The sequence below is a fragment of the Puma concolor genome, chromosome D1 (genome assembly GCF_028749965.1).
Source record: "Puma concolor isolate L17-30 chromosome D1, mPumCon1.1.hap2, whole genome shotgun sequence".
Classification (NCBI taxonomy): domain Eukaryota; kingdom Metazoa; phylum Chordata; class Mammalia; order Carnivora; family Felidae; genus Puma; species Puma concolor.
This window is the reverse complement of record NC_141676.1, coordinates 39,983,863-39,990,100: the sequence shown is the minus strand read 5'-3', so window position 1 is coordinate 39,990,100 and position 6,238 is coordinate 39,983,863. Positions and strand designations below refer to the sequence as shown.

Sequence of the window (6,238 nt, the reverse complement as noted above, 5' to 3'; positions counted from 1 at the left end):
ACTCTCAAAAATAAACATTAAAAATTTTTTTAATCTTTAAAATAAGTTTTAAAAATGAAAAAAAAATATGCCCAATAGGTTTGCTGTTATTTCATCGGATATATTTATATCTATAATCCTAACCCTGGCATTTTTTTTTTAATTGCTATCTGTTAAGATGTGCTATCAGTTTTGAACTATATTCATGTTGTAACATTAGGAAAGTCTTCATGGTTTTCTGTTCTCTGGAATAGTTTAAATGCAGGAGCATACCTGTTCCTTAAGAGGTACACTTATCTCACATAGTGGTTTTCTTTCTTTTTTTTTTTTTTTTTTGTTTTTGTTTTTTGGGGTTTTTTTTGTTTTTTTTTTCAATATATGAAGTTTATTGTCAAATTGGTTTCCATACAACACCCAGTGCTCATCCCAAAAGGTGCCCTCCTCAATACCCATCACCCACCCTCCCCTCCCTCCCACCCCCCATCAACCCTCAGTTTGTTCTCAGTTTTCATAGTGGTTTTGTTTCAAACTCTTTTATAGGAGGCATAAGTCATGACACTCTAAAAAAAGGAATCAGGTTTGTTGAGGTATAATTTACATAGAGTAAAATTCACCCTTTTTAGATGTATAACTCAATGAGTTTTGCGATATATGCAGTCACGTAAACACCAACCACTCTAGATATAAAATAGTCCGGTTATCTCCAAAATGTTACCTCATGCTAGCCCCTGACAACTCTGAACCTGTTCCTTATAGTTTTGCCTTTTAAAAAATATCATATAGTGCTCATTTTGGCAACACATATACTAAAATTGGAATGATACAGAAAAGATGAGCTTGGCCCCTGAGCAAGGATGACACACAAATTTGTGAAGCATTCCGTATTTTTTTTAAAGTCATATAAATTTAAAAAAAATTTTTTTTAACATTTTTTTAGTTTTGAGAGAGAGAGGCAAAGCACAAGCAGGGGAGGGGCAGAGAGCTGGGGAGACACAGAATCTGAAGCAGGCTTCAGGCTCTGAGCTGTCAGCACAGAACCCGATGCAGGGCTTGAATCCACGAACCATGAGATCATGACCTGAGCCAAAGTTGGACGCTTAACCAACTGAGCCACCCAGGCACCCCAAAAGTCATATTAATATTAAAGGGGATTCTTTGAAGGGAAAGGAGAGACAAAAGTGACAAAGACAAGAAAGGAACAGAGAAAATCTCCAGAAACAATAACAGAACAAGCAATAAAAAGTCATATAAATGGAACCATATAGCATATAGCCTTTGGTCTCTGACTTCTTTGACTCAGCATAATGCTTTTGTGATTCGTGGTGTCATTACATGTATCAGTCATTCATTCATTTTCATTGTTGAGTAGTAGTTTTCATTGTTGAGTAGCTGGATTTAACAAACTTTGTTTATCCATTCACCAGTTGATAAACATTTGGGTTATTTCTAATTTTTAGTGACTATGAATGAAGTTGCTAGCAACAGTCACCTATAGGTTTTGTTTGTACGTGTGTCTTCATTCCTTTTGGGTAAATAGCTAGGAGTGGAATTTCTGGGTCATTTGGTAAGTACATTTTTAACTTTATTAGAAGATATCAAATTGTTTTCCAAAGTGACTGTACTATTGTATATATCCACCAGCAATGTATGAGAGTTCCATTTGCTTCACATCCTCACTTGTGCTTCCTGTTGTCTAGCTTTCTTTCCTTATGGCCATTCTAATAAGTGGTATCTCATTGTAGCTTTAATTTGCGTTTCCCTAAAGATGTTAGCATGTTTACATGTGCTTATTGGCCATCCAAATCTCTCTTTTGGTGATGTGGATGTTCAGATTTTTTGCTAATTACATTATTTTCTAGGGCACCTCGGTGGCTCAGTCAGTTAAGCCTCCGACTTCAGCTCAGGTCATGATCTTGCGGTTCGTGGGTTTGAACCCTGTGTCAGGCTCTTTGCTGACAGCTCAGAGCCTGGAGCCTGCTTCAGATTCAGTGTCTCCCTCTCTCTCTGCCCCTCCCCTGTTCGTGCTCTGTCTCTGTCTCTCTCTCAAAAATAAATAAACATTAACAGTTTTTTCTTATTACTGAGTTGTAAAGAGTTCTTTAGACATTCTGAAGGTAAGCCCTTTATCAATTTTTTTTGCAGATATTTTCTCTTTGTAGTTTGATTTTTTATTTTCTTAGTAATGTCTTTGAAAGAACAGAAATTTAAATTTTTTACTAAGTCCATTTTGTCGACTTTTTATGTGTCTCAAATTTAAGAAATATTTGCTTAAATATAAAATCATAAAGATTTTTTTCCCATGAATTTTATAGTTTTGGGCTTTACATTTAGGTCTCTGACCATTTTTGGTTAACTTTTGTATATGTGGTGAATAAAATTGAGATTTTATTTAATTTCAATTTTTTTGGCATATAAATGTTCCATTTATCCATCACCATTTCCTCAAAAGATTACACTCTGTCCATTGAAATATATGGAAACCTTTGTCAAAAATCAGTTGACTAGATCTGTGACATATTTGTAGACCCTCTATTCTGTTTTATTGATCTATATGTCTTTATCTACTGGAATATCTCACTGTCTTTATTAGTGTAGCATTAGAGTAAGTCTTTTTTTTTTTAAGTATAGTTGATGCACAATGTTACCTTAGTTTCAGGTGTACCACTTAGTGATGTAACAAGTTTTTATATTGTGCTATGTTCACCACAAGTGTAGCTACCATCTATCCCATTCCACCCCTATTATAATATCATGACTATATTTCTTATGCTATGCTTTTTATTGCTGTGACTTACTTATTCCATAAGTGGAAGGCCGCATCTCCCTCACCCTTTACCCATTTTGCCTATTCTCCCACCCCCCTTCCCTCTGGCAACCATCAGATTGTTCTCTGTATTTATAGGTCTGATTCTGCTTTTTGTTTGGTTATTCATTTGTTTGTTTGTTTTAGACTGCACTTATGAATGGAATCATATAGTATTTGTCTTTCTCATTCTGACTTATTTCACTTAGCATAATACCCTTTAGGTCCATTCATGTTGTCTCAAATGACACAATTTCATCCCTTTTAAGACTGTAATATTTCATTGTTTATATATGCTGTATTTTCCTTATCCATTCTTTTTATTTATTTTTTTTTGAGAAGGAGAGAGAGAGTATGTGTGTGAGTTGGGGAGAGGAGGAGAGGGAGGGAGGGAGGAAGGGGGAGAGAGAGAGAGAGAGAGAGAGAGAGAGAGAGAGAGAATCTTAAGCAGATTCCATGCTCAGCATGCAGCCCAACGTGGGGCATGACCTCAGCTGAAATCAAGAGTCAGACACTGAACTGACTGAGCCACCCAGGTGTCCATTCATTCATCTACTGATAGACAATTAGGTTGCTTCCATATCTTGGCTATTGTAAATAATGCTGCAATAAATATAGTGGTGCATTTGTCTTCTTGAATTAGTGTTTTCGTTTTCTTTGGGTAAATACCCAATAATAGATTTATTGGATCATATGGTATTTTTATTTTTAATTTTTCGAGGAAGCTCCATACTTTTTTTATAGTGGCTGTACTAATTTATATTTCTGCTAATAGTGCACGAAGGTTCCTTGAAATCAGTTGATGTTCTATTTTTTCAAAGTTGTTTTGGCTATCTTAGGTACTAGATTTTCTATATTAATTTTAGAATAAGCTTTTGACTTATAATTTCTGCAAAATATCCTACTGGAATTTTGATTGAGATTGATTCAGATATATAGATCAATTTGAGGAAAGTTGACATCTTCCCAGTATTGGGTCTTGCAATCCATGAATGTAGTATATCTGTTTATGTAGGTATTCAATTTCTTTCATCAGTGTTTTGAAGTTTTCAGCACATAAATCTTGCACATATTTGGTTATATTTATTTCACTTTTTTGATGCTATTGCAAATAGCATTTAAAAATTTAATTTCTGATTTTTCATTGCTAGTAGATAGAAATAATTGATTTTTGTATATTGACTTGCAGACTGCAGCCTTGCCAAACTCACCTATTCTAGTACCATTAAAAAAAGTAGATTATGTGGGATTTTCTACTTAAATGATCATGTTGTCTGCAAATAGTTTTATTTCTTCCTTTACAATTATTTTATTTCTTTTTCTTGCATCTTTGCATTAGTTACAATCTCCAGTATAATGATGAATAAGGGTAGTAAGAGTAAACTTCCTTGCTTCTTTGATTTTAAAGAGAAAAGCATTTCAGTTTCTTACCACTAAGTATAACATTAGCTATAGGTTTTCATAGATGGCCTTTATAAGGTTGAGGCAGTGCCTTTCCATTTCTAGCTTGCTGAAAATGGTATCATGAATGGATGTTGGATTTTGTCAATTTTTTTTTTGCATCTATTGATGTGAGCGCAGAGCATTTTGTTTTTAGTTCATTGACATGATTGGTTAACTATCAAATATTGAATGAACCTAAATATTTGAATGTCCCCAAATATTTTGGGGACAACCTCAATTTGATTGTGTTATATAATCTTTTATATGTTGATAGATTCAATTTGACAAAATTTTATTAAGGATTTCTGTGTTAGGATTCGTAAGATTCTCTTCCTATAATGTCTTCCTCCGTGTTTGCTATTAGGATGATGCTGGCTTCATAAAATGACTTGGGAAATGTTTTCTTCTATTTTATGTACACATTTGTACAAAGTTGGCATATTTCTTCCTTAAATGTTCACCAGTGAACCCATCTAGGCCTGAAGTAGTTTGTATCTTTCAAAGAAATTGTCCATTTTTCCTAAGCTATCAATTCATTGGTATAAAGATGTTTACAATATTATCTTATTATAATTTTAGTTTCTGTAGGGCTTATATTGACATCCTCTCTTTCATTGCTAATGGTGGTAATTTGTGTCTTCCCTCTTTTTTTTTTTTCGTGATCAGCATGGCTAGAAGTTTATCAATTTTATTGATCTTTTCAAAGAATAACTTTTAGCTTCATTGATTTTTCTCTATTTTTCATATTTTATTGATATCTGCTTTTATTATGTCCTTCCCTTTGCTTGCTTTGGTTTTAATTTGATTTCTTTTTTTTTAATTTCATAAATGGAATCTTAGATTATTGATTAAAAGACTTACTTGTTTTCCAATATAAACATTTAGTGCTATCTATTTCCTCTTGGCGACATGAATGTGAAAAATGAACTTGTTTCATGCTTTTTATTTTACCCAGTCTAGGTTGAATTGACAATTTCTTTTTTTTTTTTTTTTAATTTTTTTTTTTAACGTTTATTTATTTTTGGGACAGAGAGAGACAGAGCATGAACGGGGGAGGGGCAGAGAGAGAGGGAGACACAGAATCCGAAACAGGCTCCAGGCTCTGAGCCATCAGCCCAGAGCCTGACGCGGGGCTCGAACTCAGGGACCGCGAGATCGTGACCTGGTTGAAGTCGGACGCTTAACCGACTGCGCCACCCAGGCGCCCCTGAATTGACAATTTCTAAATGCTTAATGACAATGTCTGCATTACTTATCATTGATTGGTCATAATCATTTTGGTCAGCAGGTCACATTTGAGTATCTCTTCTTTAGATAATAGAACCTGGGCTCTAACCCAGGTTTGCTCACCACATGGATTAAGTGGTGAGGGCTGGAAGGAGACTATTGCACCTGTAACCTGTGGGCCAGCTACCCAGAAGGAGAAAGAGACAGGCCTTGTGGAAACAGCAACTTTAATGCCTCACACACCCCCAGGAGAGAGAAATAGCTGTAAGGAATCAGACTCTAGCCCTCTCCCACCTTAGGGAGTAGCCATTAGGAGGAAGGACTAACTGTCATTCTAATATCCAAAAGAAAGTAGAAATTCTGTCTCCACAAACCTATATAAATAAGGAGAGAGACAATGATTCCACTTTCCTTGTTACTCTCCTATTACATCCACTTCCCTGATTTGCCCACCTTAAAAATCAATTATATTTAATGGTTTCCTAACTAAACTCACAGTGCTTAAGTGCTATGCATAAACTCAACCAGCTTGTTAGTGTTAACAAAGAGAATGAAAGAGTTCTTGACTCTTAGCCTAATGTATTCTTTTCACAATAGTAAGTTTAAATTATCTTTCCCTTGCCTTTTAGCTTATAGTCAAAGTGAAGGTGTCTGTGTGTGTGTGTGTGTGTGTGTGTGTGTGTGTGTGTGTGTGAAAAGAAAGAAAGAGAAATGTGGATTTTCATTATTTAAAGGTTTTGATTAATCAACTTCTGGTTAATAGATATGAATATCATAACAAAGATT

At 34.8% G+C, this 6,238-nt stretch overlaps 1 non-coding gene across 1 annotated transcript; it reads left to right on the top strand.

The window, feature by feature from the left end:
- The first annotated feature begins 761 nt into the window (after positions 1-761).
- On the top strand, positions 762-868 carry LOC147576602 (U6 spliceosomal RNA). Its single transcript, XR_015241489.1, has one exon. It is a non-coding gene; the product is annotated as a U6 spliceosomal RNA (small nuclear RNA).
- Positions 869-6,238: the final 5,370 nt, after the last annotated feature.